The following is a 9,469-nucleotide window of genomic DNA, read 5'->3' on the forward strand; positions in this document are numbered from 1 at the left end:
TTCTAAAAGACAACTTCTTTTTGTGACATTCCACTTTATTTTTAATATTAACATGTTTATATCTTAATCATGCATTTAACTAAAAGTCGCTTTCAGATTTTTTTTTTTTTGAGCTATTTAGTTGGGTAAAATATACCTTGCCATTGATCTTCAGTTTGTGGCATAATCCTGGCGTCGCTGTACTACTGTGGCTGTCTAAGGGAGAATATAATATCCTTAAACAGAAATAGCTCTGTCTTGGCATTTCTGAATACTCAGTAATTACGACTTACTGATTCATAAGTCTACATGACTTTGGTCGCTTTCCATCAGTGATCAACACCATGAAAATACTTACAGAGAGCTTCAACAAACTCTGGAAGTGTATTTTATTTATTAGTTTGGTTTTCGCTTACTCATCTGTTTTATAATAATATAGTAAATATCTTTGGGTGATTATAAAAATGAGCAACTTCAAATTATTCTTGGCATAATGATATATAAAAAGGTATATTAAAAGGAATTTTCTTTATTCACGTTTATTGAAAAGTAAGCTCAAGTAAAAGAAATAATCATTTACGGTTGTTTATGCATATACATTTACTAAGCTAAGTTATTGGCAAAGCATTGTCAATTTTTAAAAATTCAAACTTCACTACCTTAAGAAGTTTTCTGCCAGGAAAATGCCATAATTTGGTTTGGCTTCGTCTGTTCTCAAATATAAGAATCATGTCTTTCATGACTATTAGAAAATAGTAAAAGCCAAAGATCAGTCTAGTCTTGAGGTTTAACCATTGGAGATAATATCTCAAAAGACAAAAGTGTTCAAAATATCAATTCCTTATTATATGCATTTAATTAAATATGGAAAACTCAAAGGCCGTCACGCCTGCTAAGGACAATTAACAACACTGGTTCCACATCCTGAGATAATATTTCCACCTATTTTTCCAACTTTACTAAGACTGTTTAATATTTTTAGTTCACAACTATTTCTAGATTTCAAGTACAAGAAATAACCTTTGCTTCTGGACTCAAGTCTGATAGAATTATAGTTTAACCAACATAACTGAATGAGTTCACAAAAATGGAGGACTCAGCACACATGGACATTGTCTATACACTTTCTTATTTTTTATAGCCAAGGTATTCCTTTTCTAAATAGAAGACTAAGTTTACAAATATAAGCAACTTTGTATTTATTCTGTCCAAAAGTTAAATGCTTAGAACTCTAGTCACCTTCCACTTGATTGAGCTTCTAATGGAATTATTACATTATGTTGGACAAAATCTGAGTGTTAGTCCTCGAGGCTGTGCTAGATAGGTTCTTAGGCATGCCTTGAGAGAGTGGTGGCCTTTTGACTACTATCAGGGCCAGACACGTCACCTGCGACAGGTGCTCACAGTAAAGGGAAGGGGTGGAAACATTGCTGCAGGGTTGCAGTTTTCGATGAGGTTGATGGATAAACTCTCTGATTATAAAACTGGAGCCAATAGGTTCCACTCCATTACTCTATCTAGGTGGAAGGTTTTCAGATATATTTTCATTATTTTTTATTGAGCCTAGTTTACGGGGGTGAAAGTTTCATAAATGTATGAGGATTTCAATACCTTCCACACAGCAAAGTCATATTCTTTTTAACTTCTGAGCCCAGAGCAGGATAAAGTACATCTACACACACGCCAGCTCTCCTGAGGACAACCCTTGAAGAAATGGAAGGATTCTAGCTGTAGATTCAGAAGATTTTGAAGTTTTGGATTTTGGAAAAAGGAGAAAACAAGCTCAGTCATGACCAAAAGGAGGTAACTTAAATGAACACTTATCTTCTGGTCAAGACATTTACAAAAAAATTAGATATTATGAAAAGCAACGCTTACTGCTACAAGTGGGAACACCATGGTTGGCAAAGCTTGGTGGAATTTGTTTTAATAAGGACGACTTCCAGCTAATTTTCTATGATTCTCTCTCTCCAAGTTCACCTTTCTTTCAGGGATCACATCTATAAGTGAGCGCCATAATCAGTGATATGGCAGCTCAGTTGGGTCATTGTCATGTGTCTTTTTAAAGGATTTTAATACTCATTAAAGTGGTCAGCAAGTCACGAAGGTGGCACTGTTGGCAGGGAGCCACTCTTTGTAGCTAGCATCCCGTGATGATTTCTGCACGGTGGAAGTGAGGTAGGTAAAGAGCTTTAAGTGTGACCTGAAAGAAAAATATCCAATGCTGTCCAGGTGTTTGGCTACAGAGACTCCTGTTAGTTACATTCCATTAAGAAAGTCCTCTCTACCTGTCATTAAAAATGTCTGTTGGTTCAGGGATTGACTGTTTGACCAATGGGTCAGAACACAGTAAGCTCATACGTATTTGGAAATTTGGCATAGAGCAGGTGTGGCATTGTATATAAAGAAGTGGGATTGGATCATTCAAAAATGGTGTTGTGAAAATTGTAGAAAAATGAATTTGTATATTTATTTCACATCACAAACTAAAACAACATTATTTTCATTAGACATTTATTGGGGGGAGCTTGAAACTTGTAGAATAAGTAGAAGTGGAAAATTTTTTAATACGTGGTGAGGAAAGAATTTCTTGAACAAGATAGAAAAACTGCAATATCTAAAAGAAAACTTGATACAATTAACTATGGTAAAAAATAGCTTTGATATTATAAAGGAACCATTAATAACATTAAAAGACATCAGAGATTAAGAGAAGATATTTGTATCTTGCATAACTCACAGATTTGTTTTCAGAATAACCAAAGAACCTCAAAAATTATTAAGAAAAACCAGAGAACATGATCAAAGAACAAAAGAAGAAAGTTGAATGGCTAATAAACTTATGAAATGTATTACCACATTAGTAATAAGGAAAATGCAAATTAAAATAATAAATACCGTTTTAAATTCATCGTATTGGCAATATCATTATTTGACCAGGATGCAGAAAAAGAGGGACTCTTATACTAACATTGAGACTTACTATTTTCCAGAAACTCTGCTAAGCACACACTATTACTGACACAAATTTAAATATAGTTAAATTATAAAGTATGCATGGGAATGATAAACACCAGTTTCCAGTAGCAGTTGCCTTTAGGGAGGATAATAGAGGAATGTAATCAGATAATACAGTTCCAAAGAAGCTTCGTCTGTGTCTGTCTGTTACATTTTAATTGAGAGATAGAGAGGGGGTGGGGGGAGAGAAAAACAGAGAAGGAGTGGGGAGAAAGAGAGAGAGAGAGAGATCTGAGCCAAGAGAATAATTGTTAGATTGTGTGCCTTCTGCAGCTTCCTAACCTCTGACCTTAGCAGTCTCAGTCTTAGTATCTCCATAAATACTCACAGCAAGTTAAGATAATTATTATTATTCCACTCAACAGTGAAACAGAAACTGGGAGATGTTCATTGCCTTGCTCAAAGCTAGCAATTAGAGGGAGTCAGAATTAGAACCCCACTCTGATATGCTCCAAGAAAATTTTCTGGCAAGGCGTTCCACCAGCTATGACTAACACTGAGCCAGGGGACACACTGGTAGGCAGCATCTGTGGCACAGAGGGAAGGATGTGGTGTGGCGTCCAGACAGGAGGTCCAGTCCAACGTCTGCCATTTATTAGCAGCATGAACTTGGAGATGATGCATAAGCTCTGTAAGGCTCTCTGAGCCTTAGTTTACTCCTCATCTCTAGAAGAAATCGTAACACCTACTGTGAAGAGTTGTGAGGGTCAAATATCATGCTAAATATAATGTACTTTATCAATACAAAGCTACAGAGAGTTTCCTTCAGAAAAAGAAACAATTTCTTCTCATTAGGAATTAGCAATCCCCAAATTCCCATTGCCTAGCACAGTGCTTGAACATAGTAAGCATTCAATAAACATTTGTTGGTGGTGCTGTTGACTAGTCCACACAGGACCCTAGAAGTCAACCAGAACTGGCAGGTCTCTATCAAAGTCCCATATACACACGTTACCCTATAAAGAAGTAAAGGATCCCAGGTTGACATATATGAGTTTGTTAAAAGTCATTCTAATAGAAAGGAAGTAGAAGCAAGCCAAGGATGTCTTGCTGGGAGCCTATGAGGATCCCAGGGAGAGAGGAAAAGACAGGACTGGGAGGATACACAGATCATGCACCTATTTGCTTTTCTTCCTTGCCCGCTTGTCATTGGAGAAAACCCAGAAACATCAGGAAGTCTATGAAGTTATAGGCAGGAGAAAAATACCTAGGTGTGACAAGGTGCACGGTACAGGTGCCCAAGTTCTGACAGGAGGCAGCCAGTTCACCAGGTCAGGAGTCCACTTGGGGACTCTGAATCAGGGCCCAAGTCAGCTTTAGTGACAAACTGTCAGCTTAGACAAATCTCAGGGCCTTATTTAAGAAAAAGAAAACAAAATTATGAAACAAAAATCATTCTATGGTGAATATTTATTTAAAATTGGAAAATAAATTAGAAGCCACAACAAAATGCCATTTTAAAAAACACCACTAACAAACACCACTAATATCAAAAAGTCTAGAAAAATAACATAATACATTTATCAATTGCTATATGAAACACTTCTATAATACTTAATCTTTTGATCTTTAGGTGAATAGTCTTTGATTGCCTCTTCATATGACAACAATCTTGTAATATTTACTAAAGAGATAATAGAAAGATATTTAGTCTTTCCTCCAGGATGGCTGATCAAAGAAACCACTTCTAATGCACAAAGCTGGCAATAATTTAACCATACCTAGAAGAGATTGTGAACTATATAAATATATCCCCTCTCTTTTAAACCAGATGGATAACTGCCCAACTCAACTCCTATTTACCCAGCAATCCCTGAGACCACGTCAACATCCGTTTGCGAGAGGAAAAGTGTGATGGAGATGAGAGCTTAACTAATCGAATACAAGTCAAAGTACTATCTTTTGCAAATTTTATAGAAGCGTATGACCATGTGGACACATTGCTAGTGCCTTTCCTGGGTTCCCGGAAGGGCTCTTGCAGGTCACAAACCCTGAAGCTTGATCTTCTTCTAGTCTAGTCACTTTGCCCCCCACCCACTAAGATATGCCGAGGGAGTGCAAAATCAGGAAGTTGGTAATAAAGGCTCAGGGAGAACAGGAGCATCGGTCTTTGTCCTGTTAGTTCCTGTTGGCATCCTAATAATCTTAGTTGTCAAGTCTCTCTGACAACAGGCCAGAATTTCAAGTCTCCTCTCCAGTGGAAATTGTAGAGAAGAACACCACCTTCCTGCCAAAACTCATGCTCTCCCACTGGTAAAGAAATTAAAATCAAAATGCCATTTCGTTGATGTTTAAAGTAACTTAGCCTCACAGAATGGCTTTTATTACCTTTGGAGAGGATTTCGTTACTCCACAACAAAGTATTCAGAAGATGCTTCAACACTGAGGCTAGAAAGGTCTGATTGGCACTATTAAAACTCTGTGTTACTGAACTGCGCACTGACGGGGGGGTGGGTTGTGAATGTAACACAAGTGAATCAGATTGCCTACTGGGTCACCATTAACATTTCTTTCCATGCGCGACATGGAAGCCTGGCGGTTTAAAGAGTCACTGTCTGTCCAGGTTGCCATTGTCGAGTGACATAACATATATGCTCTTATAACCACAGGGCATATTTGGCATAGAGGGAAATAGGGCTCAATGCAAAATCCAGCTCTCTTTTGCCTTTCCATCTAGGCCACAAGGAAGAGGGAACTGGAGGTTCAAATGGGGACAGCTTCACAAGGCAACTCAAAAAATTAAAAAAAAAAAAAACAAAAACAACCTTAAAACCAAACCACAACCCTGCTCACACTAACCTGGCCCTGTGGAGCCCTAATTCCAGTAACACCCTTGGATTGCATCCATTCTTCCCAAGGCGCTCTCCCAAGACTGAATGAGCTGAGGAGTGCCTTTTTGCTGAAAAGAGACTCTGAAGAACAGATTCAGCACTATGGCAAAGCTCTTGGTTCTTGTGGGCAGAGGAGCCAGGTGGACAACTGTGAAGGGCACGTTAGCTCTTCCGGATTCATAGGACTCGGGTGTAGATAGTATAGCCGTGACAGACAGTCATCAAAATTCACCTTCCCACAATACAGCCTCTGGAAAAATCAGCTCTACATTTAAATATAACAGGTGCATTTTATGTTACATCTGTATATCGATGGTTCTATATTTCATATATTTTCCGTAATTCTAATACCTAATAAAGTCAGGCCATTCATTATTTTAAGGACGTTTACAGAAAAATTTAATCTCAAAAGCATCTTATCTACCATGGACAACAGTCTAGGCATGACACAAACCAGACTGAAATAAGTATTTTTATCATCATTTAAGTTAAAAAATAATCCTTGACTCGTTTTTGGACCAGTTCATCTAAGACTATATGTTGAATATTATCATTGGCAATAAAAAGTGAAAAAAATAAGGAAAATTTATATGTGGTATTATCGCTTTCTTCCAATCTTCAAGGGGATAGTCCAACATAATTTTATATCAGTCATCAATCCATTTCCACTTGTTATATTTATTAAGATATCGTAAAAACAAGAAGTGAAAGATCAAAAACATCATCTAACATTGCTCAATCTGTTAATGGTTAAATGGTAAAAATGGCATCAGTGCAATGGACAAAAGAAATGAGCAGCAATAACTAGCCTGAGGTAACTAAACTCTATTTTGGCATTCTCTTCCTTCTATGGTTCCATCCTAACTGTGTCGACAGCTCATTTAATTTCTTCAGAAAAGATAGGTAATTAAAAAATGATTTGTTCCCCAAAATTTATTGCAGTTTCTTAATACAATTTACAAACACTAATTTTTCTTACCTTTCATTTAAATACAAAATAAATTTTAAAGTGCCAAAACACATTCAAGTAAAACTGTAGCTAGCTTTCAAAGGTTTTATGTTTATACAAATTACAGAAAGGTACACCAATTGAGTAGTTAGAGACTAGATAGATTGCTCCCTCTTCTGGTAAATCAATATATTTCAAATATAAAATATTGAATGTGTGGCATTGTGTTTAGAGCAGTTTGAATCATTCAAAGAAATAAATGTTACTGTAAACTAAAATATATTACAATTAATTAGAAAAGGCCCCAAACTGAGACATTAGAGGGTAGCTTTAAAATAGGATCTCTGAGGACTAACGTTAAGTTTTCTTGCCTTTGGTTGGTGAAGATTTTTTACCCTAAAAACACTTTACTTATTCTCTGGCCACTACTCTTGCATATGATGATGATTCAGGTTGAAATTCGAGATGTCTGGTAAGCACTGTATGGGGGCGGGGTAGATGAGAGAGGAACCCACTGAAGCAGAAATATGCTTTTCAGCGCCTTCATAAAGAGATCCAAAAGAAGATATTACCACGGCTCCCTTTCCCCTGAGGTTTAATTTATTCAGTTCCGCCTCTTGCTCAGCAGGGCACATTAGGAAATGAGGATCACGTGACAGAACGTGTTACAATCAAAAGACAGCAAACCAGGTGCTCACTTCAGAACAAACGATGGAAATGAACTTTCTGTTGTTTTTTTCTACCTCCGTCTTGTTAGACTCTTGATCATTACTGAGAGTCGTTCATTTATGAACGAACTGTGTCTAAAGTCAATTTGTAAATCATCGATTTGGAATTTGTAAATCTTGTTTTCAGAAAATCAAGGCTGTAAATGGTGGTTAGCCTCTTTACTGGTTATTAAAAAGCCTAACAAATATGTAATGTAGGAGAAAAGAGAAATTATTATTTTAACACTTGGTATGAAGAGGGAAGATTCAGGGAAATACCTTGTGTGGAGGAGGAAAAGCTAGCTATAACCCTGAGGGTTTAGTTTGCAAAGACACACCAGATTAAAAGTCACTGTGGGCAGCCTGATGGTGTAGTGGTTTAGTAGCAGGCTTTGATTTGGTGACCCAGGGTTCGCAGGTTCAGATCCTGGGCACGGACCTACACACCATTCCTCAAGCCATGCTATGGCGGCGTCCCACATACAAAATAGAGGAAGGTTGCCACAGATGTTAGCTCAGCAACAATCTTCCTCAGGCAAAAAAGCAGAAGATTGGCAACAGATGTTAGCTCAGGGCCAGTCTTCCTCATCAAAAAAAGAGAAGTGTGCTGTGTGCTATGAAATAAAGGGACTGGGAGAGCCGTAAGAGAAGGCCCATGCATAGCATGAAGACAGCAGAAGACCAGAACCTTGGGGAAAAGGTGATCAAAGTGAGCATCCCAGAGTCAGCAGAATAAAGAACTTCAGAGAAAGCAATGTCTTGTTTTGTAAAAGCCGTTTGTTGTCTCCAACACTGCTCTAAGGTAGTGAGAAGGCTGGCGCCCTCTAAAGGATCTTTCTCAAAATTTGTTACGGTTTGGGGTTTGAGGAATTATTTAGTTAGATGGTTTGTTTAGGGGATGGGGAAGATGCTCCCGGCCTGGCGTGGCCAGCGGCCAGGGATGCTAGACAACCATGAATGCCCTTATTCAAAATGAGCTCTCAAAGTATTTTTCTAAACAAAACATGTCTCTACTTCCAGATGTTACAACAATTACTTCTTCAATCAGCTGCATTTACTACACCTACATGTTCATTAGTCTTTTAACTTGAGTTCAGAACCTTACCATTATGTGTGGCCTTGTTTCTTAAGAAAAAGAGAGAGAGAGAGAATGCAGAGTTTTATCATGAATTACTTTCCTCTTATTTCTATTTGCTGTTATAACAAGGACACCATATTTATTTTTAATCATTAAATGTTCAAGTTAAAACTAAATGTGTGGGATAATAACCAACAATGAAAATGAACAAGGATCAATTCACACACAAACCTCATTTTACATAAAACCTCATTTTATATGGTAGTGGCACTCCTGGAAAACTCAGTGTATGCTAAAACTGTGAAAATAATTCTGTGTTTTTGATCAAAAAGACAGATTCTAGTTCACATAATTATAAACAGATTTCTTTTCACTTATGCGAAAGTCTAGAAAGGTATTTGAAAGATATGCATGATCTTAAAAAATTCTTTAATGTGGAGGGTGCTCCTGCACATAGTAAACTGCTATGTTATGAACCAATGATACCTGAATTAAAAAATAACTCTTCTTAAATAAAATGTTTATTTAAAATATGTTAAATTATAGATCTTATTTTCTAAATAACGTAATCCAATGCAAAGAATTAAGGCTTCTTGGAGAAATGGCTTATCAAAGGCTAGAACAAGGTAAATGTAAGATGAACTGGGGGCATTTGTTTTTCCAGAAAGCAAGGAAGCACTCCCCTCAAACAACAACAACAGCAACAACAAAATATAGATGAGAGTATGTCAGAAGGACACAGGAGCCAACCCGAGAGAGCTCCCAGCTGCCAAAGCTAAGACAATTCGAGCAATGAAATAATGACAGTATTGGATTATAACTCAAAGAATACAATAAATATTCACAATTTTAAAGCAAACTATCGAATAAATAAATAAAAGAGAGTAAGAGGGGAAAATCTCCCTTA

This window comes from Equus przewalskii, chromosome 8 (genome assembly GCF_037783145.1).
Source record: "Equus przewalskii isolate Varuska chromosome 8, EquPr2, whole genome shotgun sequence".
NCBI classification, from domain to species: Eukaryota; Metazoa; Chordata; class Mammalia; order Perissodactyla; family Equidae; genus Equus; species Equus przewalskii.